Raw genomic sequence first — 15,972 nt, 5'->3', positions numbered from 1 at the left:
GAGAGAGAGAGAGAGAGAGAGAGAGAGAGAGAGAGAGAGAGAGAGAGAGAGAGAGAGAGAGAGAGCTGCTTTACTCACTGTGTGCTCATGCAGCATCAGCATCACTCGCTGCATAGTCCCACGCCAGTCTGTGAGGTCTTCACTCTTCCAGCTGCATCTCTACAGGCTCGCATCAAGAAACCCACCTTCAGAAAGAAGACCTGTCAGTCTCCATTTGGATCTGATTCATTAAAGGACACCAATATGGATTATTTCTGGACACATGCCGTTTGGATCCCCGGATTCATGTTCCTCTTTGGATTTCAAGGTAAGACATTGTTTCATTATAGTGTGTTTACTGTTCCATGGAGCTTCTGGTGAAAGAGTTCTACATCCATGTGTCAACGTGGACGTGGAAGAATAAGTTATTGTACACTACAGAGAGAGAGAGAGAGAGAGAGAGAGAGAGAGAGAGAGAGAGAGAGAGAGAGAGAGCTAGAGAGAGAGAGAGAGAGGGATGGCTGGATGGATGGCTATATATGAAACAACTTCAAAAAGCTGTGATGGTCTCATCTTGACACATGTCAGCATATCAATGTGTATTCCATTACACTTTGGCCAACTTTCATGACAGACTGTGACAGTAGACATGCTATGACCAACTAATGGTCTAACTAATTATTGACCAGTCATTAACCAGACTAATCTTCAAAGAGTGTTATTTGGTTACAATGACTTTTCCTGTCAAATGTTATGCCGCCCTATACAGTCAGTCCATGACTCTACTGAAAGTGCCACGGTGTCACTTCTCAGAGAGCTGAAAACTGTCTGACTTTGTCTCCCACAGGACTTTGTTTTGCTAGAATAGTCAACCTCCTGTCAAAGCTCACTGGGTTCACTTTGACACTGCTGACAGAGAGCCTTGTTTCTCAGGCTGCTGTAGGGGATGGATGGAGGTGGCTGGCTGGTTTTATGGAGAGCCAGGGGGAAATGGGAATTAACCAATTCTGGGGGGAACATTTGCAAAAAGGAAAAGAAATACCACATTTACATAAATAGCAAAATGTTGGCTTTTAGATTGACAATTTTTAGCAAAGGGATTTGGTATTTGGTATAGAGCTTAGAATACTAATTAGAAAGGCACCTTTCCAGTTTAGAGGGTTTGAGTGGTTAAACAGCTATTAAGAGAGGCACACACGCACACGCACGCACACACACACACACACACACACACACACACACACACACACACACACACACACACACACACACACACACACACACACACACACACACACACACACACACACACCAGGGGACAGCTGAGAGAGTCCATATATTGAGCCCATAATATACAAGCAAATAAGAAGTGGGCGGTCTGGTTTCATGGAGTGACTCCCTGCATGGTAACATATAACAGCTACAGAAAGAGTGAGTGTGTGTTTTAAATGATATCTTAAAGTAACAACCTTTCTCTAACTACATGTCAGGATGGTAGTGTACTGTTAGCTGCAAGCAACCTAGAGTAGAGGCTATCCCAACTTTTAAAGGCCCGAACCAAACCAATGATTTTCCATGCAACTCCTTGCACTACTCCTTGTAGTTGTGTAACAGTGTTATATAATTACACAAAATATGATACAAATAAGTGCTTCTACCTGACTTAATTCTCCATGGTTCATGTGTATAAGAATGCATTAGAGGTCACAGCTCCTTTAAGTCTCCTCCTTGCCCCCTGTATAAATGCTCTGCCACACCTCCACCTCTTCCTTCTGTATTTCCGCATGGAACGAGGTGGGTGTCTTTGTTGTTCTCTGTATAACAAAATAAGCATTGTACTTGTTGCACAATGATTTACACAGTGTTTGTTCAACTCTGTTTAGAGAGGAGTCCTTGCACTACTAAGAACTAACGTGGAGACGTGTCTGTTGTTATTCTTTGTCAGGTATGTTACGTTTTATTATTTGTTGTGTTACTGTCGCGCTGGCTTCTGTATTTCCGCATGGAACGAGAGAGGAGTCCTTGCACTACTAAGAACTAACGTGGAGACGTGCCTGTTGTTATTCTTTGTCAGAATAAACGGAGGTTGTCTCTAGAGTTCTGGGTCCGTCTAGTCCCTTCAACACAACGCAGAGAGAGACAGACTACACCGGTTACAGTTGCATGCAACCATTATCCCCAATGTCAGTTGCAAGGAGTTGCATTGGTGTGACATGTCCTTAATACAGTTTTGTCGCCAGGAGTTGCAAGGAGTTGTGACTATTTGCAATTTGTGTGGTTTGGGCCTTAGTTGCAATTCCCTCCATTGACAACATGTGAGACAGAAACGTCCTGGTTGCATTAGACACCAATAACTCACCGATATTACACCTCTATGGACAGCTTGGGTTCTCCTCTTTGTTCAGTTTCACATACATCTACCATTGTTATGATGTAATGAGCAGCTTTCTATAAGCTATAGGATATAATATACTGTAAACTGTGTGAAGGCATGATTCTGCTAAGCGTGTTTGCACCGTATCGTCTGAGTGGGTGCATTATCACCAGGCGTGCGAGTGAAGTGGTTTTCACTCCCACTCAGCGTCCTGCCTGCCAACTGTTTAGGAATTGCATTTATGCAGGACATTGAGTGATTTCAAACGAGTGCTCTCCAAAACCACTTGACTCACATGACTGGCACTAACAAGCAAGGAACACTTACGAGTACTACATTTAGTTCTAGTTTGGATATAGCAGCTCAGCTCAGACGTTGAAATGCAGTAGCTCTATACAGTGTACAACCTTTGATATTCATAAAATAGTCCCTTTACAGGCCTAGAGTAATTTCATGATATTTTGCTTTATCCCACAATTTTGCAACCCATTTTTTCCACCCAGTGTAAATGTGATCAAGCTGGGGAGAGCAACAGACTGACCTCATGCCTCCTTCTATGCATGAGGAGTCCAAGACGCTTTTTTCACCTGACAGGGGGGAGTTTCCCTGGTTGGACGTAGCATGTGAAGGAACACGTTATTCCATCCAGTTCCTTTTCCCTCCATCAGGCACCCCAGTTGGCCAGGGTGAGGCAGTATAGAGACAATTATATCTATACACTGCATGTTTTTTTGTGAGGGTACAGAACACTGGCAGAACATGCAAACTCCACACATAAAGGCCCTTTTGCCAACCCCACCCAGGGTATGGGCACTGATGACGCAGAGGAGAGAACACGCCCTCAGCGCCCACAGCGTCCCCAGCGGGAATCGAACCCAGGACTTTCTAGCTGTGAGGTGACAGCGCTAATCATTTTCATTCTTATTGCTCAGTCTTATCTGAGAAAGCAAAAGATTAAATCAATCAACAAGTGATGTATAGGCTACTGCAGCAATGGTTTGAATTTGATGTATGGTATTTCTGACTCAGCAAATCGAACATTTCATGCTCTAGCTTTGTCAAAACGCAGCAAAAGAATTCCAGATAGCCAGTTTCACGTTCTCCTAGCAGCCAGTCAGCTCTTATACAAAACCTGTGAAATAAGTCACTTTATGCCAATAACATCACCTGCAGTATTTATTCACCCATGTAGCTGACTCAGCAGAGAGCCACAAACACCACAATCTGGAAAGCAAAGATGAGAGAATATCACACTGTGTGTGAAAATTACATTACCAAATGCACTTTCTTCCACAAAGTATACCACAAACACATACTGGGGCCTTACAAACTTTCATTTGATTCTCTCTCTCTCTCTCTCTCTCTCTCTCTCTCTCTCTCTCTCTCTCTCTCTCTCTCTCACTCTGTGTGTGTGTGTGTGTGTGTGTGTGTGTGTGTGTGTGTGTGTGTGTGTGTGTGTGTGTGTGTGTGTGTGTGTGTGTGTGTGTGTGTGTGTGTGTGTGTGTGTGTGTGTGCGTGGCTGCGTGCGTGGCTGCGTGGCTGGGTGCGTTTCAGTGAGTGAACAAACACATAAACCGAGGTCTCACCGTCTCAGTCATTCAGAAATAGTGTTTGTTCATGAGCTGCATGAGCTGTCACCGGGCTGTCATTGACTGTGTCTTATAGTAAAGTGACTGTCCATGGTCCTGACTGTGTCTTATAGTAAAGTGACACTGTCCATGGGCCTGACTGTGTCTTATAGTAAAGTGACTGTCCATGGTCCTGACTGTGTCTTATAGTAAAGTGACTGTCCATGGTCCTGACTGTGTCTTATAGTAAAGCGACACTGTCCATGGTCCTGACTGTGTCTTATAGTAAAGTGACACTGTCCATGGGCCTGACTGTGTCTTATAGTAAAGTGACTGTTCATGGTCCTGACTGTGTCTTATAGTAAAGTGACTGTCCATGGTCCTGACTGTGTCTTATAGTAAAGTGACACTGTCCATGGGCCTGACTGTGTCTTATAGTAAAGTGACTGTTCATGGACCTGACTGTGTCTTATAGTAAAGTGACACTGTCCATGGGCCTGACTGTGTCTTATAGTAAAGTGACACTGTCCATGGTCCTGACTGTGTCTTATAGTAAAGTGACACTGTCCATGGGCCTGACTGTGTCTTATAGTAAAGTGACTGTTCATGGTCCTGACTGTGTCTTATAGTAAAGTGACACTGTCCATGGGCCTGACTGTGTCTTATAGTAAAGTGACTGTCCATGGTCCTGACTGTGTCTTATAGTTCAGCCTGCAGTCTCTGCCCATGGTCCTGACTGTGTCTTATAATAAAGTGACACTGTCCATGGTCCTGACTGTGTCTTGCAGCCTGCAGTCTCTGTCCATGGTCTGTGAGACTGGTATTCAGTTCAGTGTATGTAGAGGGAAAATAGGACACACAACATCCTTTAAAAATAACTTCAACTATTAATTTAGGTGCTTACTATGCTTACATTTCAGCAAAGCAAGTGAGCATTACGTGCGCAAACAGGAGCTCAATGGAAGCCATAATGAGAGCTGAGTGTCTCCAGTGGAAGTCTGAGTGACGTGAAGTCATCGAGGTCTACATTATGCTCTCTACATCGCTGCTCTTATTCTGTTCTTCTTTGATGTTCTCTGCTCTCCTTTTAGCTCTGTCTGTACTCCCTTAATCATTTATTATTCCCCTTTCTTTCTTTCTTTCTTTCTTTCTTTCTTTCTTTCTTTCTGTCTGTCACTTCTTCACTCATTCTCTCTTTCTCTGTTCTCTGGTTACCTTTATTCCTGTATTTGAAACTCTCCACAACATTTTTCCCCAGAACCTACAGCTCTCAAGTGAAATATACCATATTGCTAAATCTAATTGGTTGAATAACCCCCCCCCCCCCCCCCCCCTCTCTCTCTCTCTCTCAATAACTGTCTAGTGTTGTCTAGTGTGGAGCTGCCATCCTACACTACAATAGTCTCTCTCTCTCTCTCTCTCTCTCTCTCTCTCTCTCTCTCTCTCTCTCTCTCTCTCTCTCTCTCTCTCTCTCTCTCTCTCTCTCTCACACACACACACACACACACACTCTCTCTCACACACTCTCTCTCTCTCTTTCAATCTCTCCTGTCTGAATGTTGGGGGTTTGAGGTGTGACCCAGTGGAAAGTAAAGCTTTTCATTCAGCCCAAACATGTCCCTGGAGTGTCCCAGTGCATGATGGGTAATGCCAATTGCCTGTCCAACCCACTGCTGTTCAAAGAGACACTGACACCCTGCTGCCGCGCTGACACCTAAAACCACATGCAGCAAAGCCTCAAAGCTTTCTACACTGTTATGTTCAATGCAAATATAGCCTAGTACATTTCATATTGCATGCATATTTACAAACCCCAAAGCTACTTTCAATATTCAATAACCTCACCTTCTTTGTATCTCAGCAGCAGCACACGGTTCGCCCCTATACTTTAATCAATAATCTCATTCTTCTCTTCAAACTTGAAACCGTGTAAAGTTCTTATAATGAACTGGGGGAAAGTAGGACACACAGTCATTGTGTAAATGAGTTTGGTCCAAAGAATGAGAAGATGTGAAACTGCAGGTGACCTCTGACCTCTGATGAATGTAATGATGTGTTTGTTCCAAATACTTCAAGGTTATTTATGATTCACATTGTTTATTGTGTTCTGCCCTAGACCACCTGTTTATTGTGTTCTGCCCTGGACCACCTGTTTATTGTGTTCTGCCCTGGACCACCTGTTTATTGTGTTCTGCCCTGGACCACCTGTTTATTGTGTTCTGCCCTGGACCACCAGCACTGTTGGTTTATTGTGTTCTGCCCTAGACCACCTGTTTATTGTGTTCTGCCCTAGACCACCTGTTTATTGTGTTCTGCCCTAGACCACCTGTTTATTGTGTTCTGCCCTAGACCACCTGTTTATTGTGTTCTGCCCTAGACCACCTGTTTATTGTGTTCTGCCCTGGACCACCTGTTTATTGTGTTCTGCCCTGGACCACCTGTTTATTGTGTTCTGCCCTAGACCACCTGTTTATTGTGTTCTGCCCTGGACCACCTGTTTATTGTGTTCTGCCCTAGACCACCTGTTTATTGTGTTCTGCCCTGGACCACCTGTTTATTGTGTTCTGCCCTAGACCACCTGTTTATTGTGTTCTGCCCTAGACCACCTGTTTATTGTGTTCTGCCCTCGACCACCAGCACTGTTGGTTTATTGTGTTCTGCCCTGGACCACCAGCACTGTTGGTTTTTAGCTGATTAGATGGATGAGCCACTCACTGATTCACAATAAATGCATTTTGTCGATAGAATAATATGGACTGTAGTAAAGACAAATTACAATTTAGCAAAATCACAAAACAGCGGCATATTCAGTGAACGACCCCCTAACACCCACATTGCTGTGTTTGGCTAAGAAGCTCAAAAAACCCTTTTCAGTATATAGGAAATATCATGATTATGGTGGGCGAAAAGCTATTTAATTTGTCATTAAGGATTTATCACATTGTTGTTTTATTGCAATATTATCTGTGTGCGCACACGCACGCACGCACGCACGCACGCACACACACACACACACACACACACACACACACACACACACACACACACACACACACACACACACACACACACACACCTATAATTGGAGAGTCTGGATTGGTCCGATGAGCTCAAGTCAAGAGCACATTAGTCGAAGAAGCATGGCTTGGCTTCAAAACCAAATTGACATCAGTACTGAACAACATGGTCAAAACCCAAAACAACAGAACCCTCATGGTCAAAACCTTATTGGAGCCATGGATGAATTCAGACATACTAACTGCATTGAAAGCCAGAGACAAAAAATGAACGAACGAAACAAGCAAAGAAACATTGTAACTGCCATGACCAAATCTGCAAAAATAAACTTTATCAATGACAAAGCCGAGGAAAACAAAAACAATCCTCGAGAGCTCTGGAAGCTACTCAACAATTGTTGAGTAGCTTCCAGAGCTCGTTCGTTCGTTAATTTTTTGTCTCTGGCTTTCAATGCAGTTGAATTCATCCATGGCTCCAACTAGGCTGCGGTCAGAAACTGAAAACCAGGTTTACAAACATGAACATCAAATCGAACGACACTCTCATCATGATGTAGCCAACTACTTAAACATCTTCTTTACAAACATATAGCAACAACACTGGTACATTAACTCCCACTCTGGGCGCTTTGGTGTAGAGCACATCAAAGCCTTCTACAAAAACCTAGGTGTTTGTAAAGACGAATTTAAACTGGTAATGGTAACAACTGATGAGGTACTTAAATAACTGACTGAGTGCCCTGCAACCCCACAAGGCAAGGCCATGACAATATCTCCTCCAAATTTATCAGAGACTCAGCCATCTCTATAGCTCCAATCATCAGTCACCCACATGTGTCTGTCACTTCTTCACTCATTCTCTCTTTCTCTGTTCTCTGGTTACCTTTATTCCTGTATTTGAAACTCTCCACAACATTTTTCCCCAGAACCTACAGCTCTCAAGTGAAATATACCATATTGCTAAATCTAATTGGTTGAATAACCCCCCCCCCCCCCCCCCTCTCTCTCTCTCTCTCTCAATAACTGTCTAGTGTTGTCTAGTGTGGAGCTGCCATCCTACACTACAATAGTCTCTCTCTCTCTCTCTCTCTCTCTCTCTCTCTCTCTCTCTCTCTCTCTCTCTCTCACACACACACACACACACACACACACACACACACTCTCTCTCACACACTCTCTCTCTCTCTTTCAATCTCTCCTGTCTGAATGTTGGGGGTTTGAGGTGTGACCCAGTGGAAAGTAAAGCTTTTCATTCAGCCCAAACATGTCCCTGGAGTGTCCCAGTGCATGATGGGTAATGCCAATTGCCTGTCCAACCCACTGCTGTTCAAAGAGACACTGACACCCTGCTGCCGCGCTGACACCTAAAACCACATGCAGCAAAGCCTCAAAGCTTTCTACACTGTTATGTTCAATGCAAATATAGCCTAGTACATTTCATATTGCATGCATATTTACAAACCCCAAAGCTACTTTCAATATTCAATAACCTCACCTTCTTTGTATCTCAGCAGCAGCACACGGTTCGCCCCTATACTTTAATCAATAATCTCATTCTTCTCTTCAAACTTGAAACCGTGTAAAGTTCTTATAATGAACTGGGGGAAAGTAGGACACACAGTCATTGTGTAAATGAGTTTGGTCCAAAGAATGAGAAGATGTGAAACTGCAGGTGACCTCTGACCTCTGATGAATGTAATGATGTGTTTGTTCCAAATACTTCAAGGTTATTTATGATTCACATTGTTTATTGTGTTCTGCCCTAGACCACCTGTTTATTGTGTTCTGCCCTGGACCACCTGTTTATTGTGTTCTGCCCTGGACCACCTGTTTATTGTGTTCTGCCCTGGACCACCTGTTTATTGTGTTCTGCCCTGGACCACCAGCACTGTTGGTTTATTGTGTTCTGCCCTAGACCACCTGTTTATTGTGTTCTGCCCTAGACCACCTGTTTATTGTGTTCTGCCCTAGACCACCTGTTTATTGTGTTCTGCCCTAGACCACCTGTTTATTGTGTTCTGCCCTAGACCACCTGTTTATTGTGTTCTGCCCTGGACCACCTGTTTATTGTGTTCTGCCCTGGACCACCTGTTTATTGTGTTCTGCCCTAGACCACCTGTTTATTGTGTTCTGCCCTGGACCACCTGTTTATTGTGTTCTGCCCTAGACCACCTGTTTATTGTGTTCTGCCCTGGACCACCTGTTTATTGTGTTCTGCCCTAGACCACCTGTTTATTGTGTTCTGCCCTAGACCACCTGTTTATTGTGTTCTGCCCTCGACCACCAGCACTGTTGGTTTATTGTGTTCTGCCCTGGACCACCAGCACTGTTGGTTTTTAGCTGATTAGATGGATGAGCCACTCACTGATTCACAATAAATGCATTTTGTCGATAGAATAATATGGACTGTAGTAAAGACAAATTACAATTTAGCAAAATCACAAAACAGCGGCATATTCAGTGAACGACCCCCTAACACCCACATTGCTGTGTTTGGCTAAGAAGCTCAAAAAACCCTTTTCAGTATATAGGAAATATCATGATTATGGTGGGCGAAAAGCTATTTAATTTGTCATTAAGGATTTATCACATTGTTGTTTTATTGCAATATTATCTGTGTGCGCACACGCACGCACGCACGCACGCACACACACACACACACACACACACACACACACACACACACACACACACACACACACACACACACACACACACACACACACACACACACACACCTATAATTGGAGAGTCTGGATTGGTCCGATGAGCTCAAGTCAAGAGCACATTAGTCGAAGAAGCATGGCTTGGCTTCAAAACCAAATTGACATCAGTACTGAACAACATGGTCAAAACCCAAAACAACAGAACCCTCATGGTCAAAACCTTATTGGAGCCATGGATGAATTCAGACATACTAACTGCATTGAAAGCCAGAGACAAAAAATGAACGAACGAAACAAGCAAAGAAACATTGTAACTGCCATGACCAAATCTGCAAAAATAAACTTTATCAATGACAAAGCCGAGGAAAACAAAAACAATCCTCGAGAGCTCTGGAAGCTACTCAACAATTGTTGAGTAGCTTCCAGAGCTCGTTCGTTCGTTAATTTTTTGTCTCTGGCTTTCAATGCAGTTGAATTCATCCATGGCTCCAACTAGGCTGCGGTCAGAAACTGAAAACCAGGTTTACAAACATGAACATCAAATCGAACGACACTCTCATCATGATGTAGCCAACTACTTAAACATCTTCTTTACAAACATATAGCAACAACACTGGTACATTAACTCCCACTCTGGGCGCTTTGGTGTAGAGCACATCAAAGCCTTCTACAAAAACCTAGGTGTTTGTAAAGACGAATTTAAACTGGTAATGGTAACAACTGATGAGGTACTTAAATAACTGACTGAGTGCCCTGCAACCCCACAAGGCAAGGCCATGACAATATCTCCTCCAAATTTATCAGAGACTCAGCCATCTCTATAGCTCCAATCATCAGTCACCCACATAATTAACCTCTCCATCAAACAGGGACAGGTCCCTCAAGATTTCAAACTTGCCAAAGTAACCCCCCTGCACAAGAAAGGGAGTAAATTAGACCCCGGCAGCTACCGCCCTATTTCTATTTTTAGCTCCATCTCGAAAGTGATGGAAAGACATAGTCTATGAACAGGTTGAAAAGTATCTTGCCACTAAAAAACTAATGTACAAATTCCAATCTGGCTTCAGAACATCCCACTCCACTGACACATGCCTCCTATATTTGAGCGACCACATCACCACATCAAACACGAGGTGGATACTGGAAAATACTTGTAGCCAAACTCCAATACTTAGAAAGAAATCACCTGCAAGGAATTTCTTGACATAAAGTAGCTCATAACATTATTTTTATGAAACAAACACTTTGCAGATAGAAAGAGGATAATTAAAGCTTTTCGTACAGCTGCAATGTTGGTGAGTTTGACATAATTTAATACAATTAGATAGGACTTTGTCTGTTTGGATGTATGGGCGGTCATTGGCAAATTGTGGCTAGCTTCCACCGTGCCATTAACTTGCATAATCACTAAATCACTAATAACTAAATACACATAATATGAAACCCCACTTAGGCAACCACGTAAAAAAGAGGACATGAAATGGTACATATAGAACAGAAGAGGAGCGCTAATCACAGATTAACTAAATCACTAAAATCACTCAAATCACTAGATCACTAAAAATCACAAAAAATCACTAAATCACTAATCACTAATCACTAATCACTAAATCACTAAATCACTAATCACTAAATACACATAATATTTAACCCCACTTAGGCAACCACGTGAAAAAGAGAGGACAGAAAATGGTACATATAGAACAGTAGAGGAGCGCTAATCACAGATTAACTAAATCACTAAAAATCATTAAAATCACTAAATATCACTAAAATCACTAAATATCACTAAAATCACTAAATCACTAAAATCACTAATCACTAATCACTAGTAAATACACATAATATGAAACCCAACTTAGGCAAACACGTAAAAAAGAGGACATAAAATGGTACATATAGAACAGTAGAGGAGCGCTAATCACAGATTAACTAAATCACTAAAATCACTAATCACTAAAATCACTAAAATCACTAAAATCACTAGAAATCACTAAAAATCACTAAAATCACTAATCACTGAATACACATAATATGAAACCCCACTTAGGCAACCACGTAAAAAGAGAGGACAGAAAATGGTACATAGAACAGTAGAGGAGCGCTAATCACAGATTAACTAAATCACTAAAATCACTAATCACTAAATCACTAAAATCACTAAAATCACAAAAAAACCCGCCTTGGCTGGAATAGCAAGGCTGCACATTATGCAAACCCCGCCTTGGCTGGAATAGCAAGGCTGTCCTAGAGGGAAGGAAAACCCTAAAAGAAACCCACTTACCTGATACGGTCCTCGGCTGGTCCTCCGCGTCCGACGGTCCGCTGCTGCTTCTCCTCGCTGAAAAGGAAGAAATGAACTGTTGCCTAGTCTAGATGCACTTACCTTGTCTCTACCTTTTCTGTGAAATAAAAACCGTGCCAGAGTGGCCAAATATGCAACTGAATCCTGTGTGACTTTGGTGTGTAGAACAGCGACCCCCACAACACATAATATGAAACCCCACTTTAGGCAACCACGTAAAACCACTTTAAAAAGAGAGGACAGAAAATGGTACATATAGAACAGTAGAGGAGCGCTAATCACAGATTAACCAAATCACTAATCACTAAATCACTAAAATCACTACAAATCACTAAATCACTAAAAATCACTAAATCACTAAAATCACTAATCACTAAATCACTAATCACTAAATACACATAATATGAAACCCCACTTAGGCAACCACGTAAAAAAGAGAGGACAGAAAATGGTACATAGAACAGTAGAGGAGCTCTAATCACAGATTAACTAAATCACTAAAGTCACTAATCACAAAAATCACAAAAATCACAAAAATCACTAAAAAATCACTAAATCACTAAAAATCACTAAAAATAAATCACTAAAAAGAAATGAAAAAGAAATAATATAATATATATGGTCTATTGAGTATTCAAACATGATGACCGCCGTGTGCATATGGTCTATTGAGTATTCAAACATGTATTATTTATTTATTTGACAGGGACAAAGCTCATTAATCAACATGTCAGTTTTCACATCAATGTAAATGGGCCAGAGTTAGCCAAAGCTAAATTTCATCTGTAGTCCCTGGGCAGGCTCTTAAGAAATGAATGATAAAAAGAAAGACATAGTGTAGTGTGCCAGCACACAACACCATGCGTTGATGCCATGTGTGCATATGTGCCAGCAGCACCCAACACTATGTCCATACAAAAGCACAATACAAAACAGATAAAAGAAAGACATAGTGTAGTGTGCCAGCACACAACACCATGCGTTGATGCCATGTGTGCATATGTGCCAGCACCCAACACTATGTCCATACAAAAACACAATACAACAGATAAAAGAAAGACAGAGTGTGTGTGCCGGCACACAGCACCATGCGTTGGTGCCATGTGTGCATGTGCCAGCACCCAACACCATGTCCATACAAAAACACAGTACAATACAGTACAATACAGGAACAGATCAACATGGTACAGGGGACAGAACAACCGCAAAGTGGAGTGAGAAATGACACCGGTTGTAAATACTAAATAGTGCTGATAGTTACTCATGATTACAGATTTGAATCGTTTTTAGCCACCTTTTCATGATGACCGCCGTGTGCATATGGTCTATTGAGTATTCAAACATGAGTATTCTGAACATTTTGAGCACCTCAGAACATCTGTATCTCCAACGGTTTAGAAGATAGAGGCATGTTTTAAGTTTTAAGTTATTTAAAATAGAGCGTGGTCATTTTTGGGTATTTCGCCCTGGATAGAGATTTTTTCACAGTTCCTATTGTTCGCAGCGGCCACATTAGCCAAGAACAGTTGATATATTCTCCGCTAAATTAAGTGCATACATAATCTTAGCCAAGGTCCTGGAGTATCTCATTCACTGTCAAAGGAACTGTTTCACTGATTCCAAATGTCCTAAATCACTTGTATCCAGAACCAATAGAGACTGTACAGTATGCACAAAACATACCAAGTTAATTTATTGGTTACAGAGCAGAAGTGAGGAGTCTTTTCTTTTCACTTTCTGTCCGATAATAAATTGTGAACTCATGTGGAAAAACTCTTGTATGAGGGTATGTGCACTGCAGCATGATGCACACATTACTATGCAAAGTCAAAGACATAAAATTGAAATATAAGTACCTCTCTGCAGAAACACATTAGGATTCTCTCTCTCTCTCTCTCTCTCTCTCTCTCTCGCACGCACGTTGGCTAAGGGGTTGGGCCATGCAGCAAGCCAGTAGGGGAGGGGCAAGAAATGCCCTGCCCAGTAAGGGGAGGGCTGGGGACCCACTATTGACTATGGGCTATGGCTCCCACTATTTCCTACAGAATAACTGAGGGCTGATTTCACCCAACACCACTGGCTGTCAGTGCAGTGTTCGTGCCAACCTGTGTTCTCAGTAGAGGAATCACATCATGAATCACCACCAGAGAGGCAGACATGAGACTTTTCAGCAGATCAGATGTAGCATCTCATTGAATTTCTGTTGCTGTGACTTTAGCCCCGACCTGCCTCTATATACACTGTCGGTCCGATACGAGTTGGCTGTTTGATGTTTTTGAGGGGCGCTAGCCCCTCCAACATCTGGCTTTCGGAATTACTGTACGTCATATGGCAGCCAATCTATGGACTTTTTAATGTTTGTTAAGAGCATTTTAAACAAACAGAGTACATCCAAGTCTATGGACTTATTTAATGTTTGTTTAGAGCACTTTAAACAAACAGAGTGGCAGCCAAGTCTATGGAATGTTTGTCCTCGAGGTTCGTCGCACTGGGAGGAGACCCCGGGGCAGACCAAGGCGCAGTTGGAGGAAACACATTGACTCACTGGCCTTGGAACGTCTCGGGATCCCCCAGGAGGAGTCTGGAGCACTCTGGTGGAGCTGTTGCCCCCGCGACCCGACTACAGATAAGCGGATGAAGATGGATGGATGATGTGCCTCTCACTTCACATGAGTGTGATTTTTGTGTTTGTGTGGACACAAACATTGGCTGATGATTGGCTGATCACCCCATAGCGATGATTTGATTGGCTGAGCAAAGTACATATTGAGGATAAAAGTGAGGGCAGAAAAGTGAAGACGCCAAAAGTGATTGGTGATGACATTTGTGATTATTTGATTGGCTGAGCACGGAATGTGATGTATGATGATGTATGATGATAAGAGTACCCCTCACTTCACACAAGTGTGATTCTTTTTTAATTACATTTCAGAACTTTTATTGTAATCATAAAACTCATTCACCGTCTTGGACTTACTAATTAAATGCTGACAATATAACCTATGTAGAGATAAACTAAAGTGCAGGTTACAACTCACATCTTCATCCAGCTCAATCCTTTTTTAATTAACTATTTTAATGGGAGACAAAAGAGGTCAAAACATGAAATAAATTGTTACATTATTTGCAAAATAAAGACACAACCAATGATTTTCTATACTTCTATGCCACTCGGCTTGAGCATGACAAATATATTCTGTCCAGCTCAATACTTGCCAACATCTCATTTGGCTGACCATGCAGTTGAAACAGTTTTGCGAGAGTGAGGTCTAGCCAACACCAACTGGGGATTCCTGGATCGCTGCCCTCCACAATTTCATATCCAACATCAGGTTCTTGAGCTCTGCAGTGTTGTCAGCCAAGCTGTCGTGCCGCAGCACGTGTACATAAGTGGTACGCTTCTTTCCCCTCCTGGCTTTGCCCTGGGTTGGCTCCCATAGGGTCAATTTACTTGCCTCAAGTCCTGGGTGCCTGACGCAGTGCCCTGCCAGTCTCATCCTTCTCTCTCTGACTGTCTGTGACCCGTGGTAGGTCCCCATAGAGGTCCACATTTCTGATGCGGTCGGTCCATGTGACACCTAGTGCCATTCGTAGCATTCTTGTGTAGACTCCATCCAGGGCTTTTTCCTGTTGTACTGTCCATGTCTCGGCCCCATACAGCAGTACTGACTCCACTGTGAGGGTCCATGTCTTGGCCCCATACAGCAGTACTGACTCCACTGTGAGGGTCCATGTCTCGGCCCCATACAGCAGTACTGACTCCACTGTGAGGGTCCATGTCTTGGCCCCATACAGCAGTACTGACTCCACTGTGAGGGTCCATGTCTCGGCCTCATACAGCAGTACTGACTCCACTGTGAGGGTCCATGTCTCGGCCCCATACAGCAGTACTGACTCCACTGTGAGGGTCCATGTCTCGGCCCCATACAGCAGTACTTACTCCACTGTGAGGGTCCATGTCTCGGCCCCATACAGCAGTACTGACTCCACTGTTAGGGTCCATGTCTCGGCCCCATACAGCAGTACTGACTCCACAGTAGCTATGAAGTCTTAAGGTCTTCTC

Source organism: Electrona antarctica (genome assembly GCF_951216825.1).
Source record: "Electrona antarctica genome assembly, chromosome: 3".
Taxonomy (NCBI): Eukaryota; Metazoa; Chordata; class Actinopteri; order Myctophiformes; family Myctophidae; genus Electrona; species Electrona antarctica.
Note: the sequence above shows the minus strand (reverse complement) of the source record.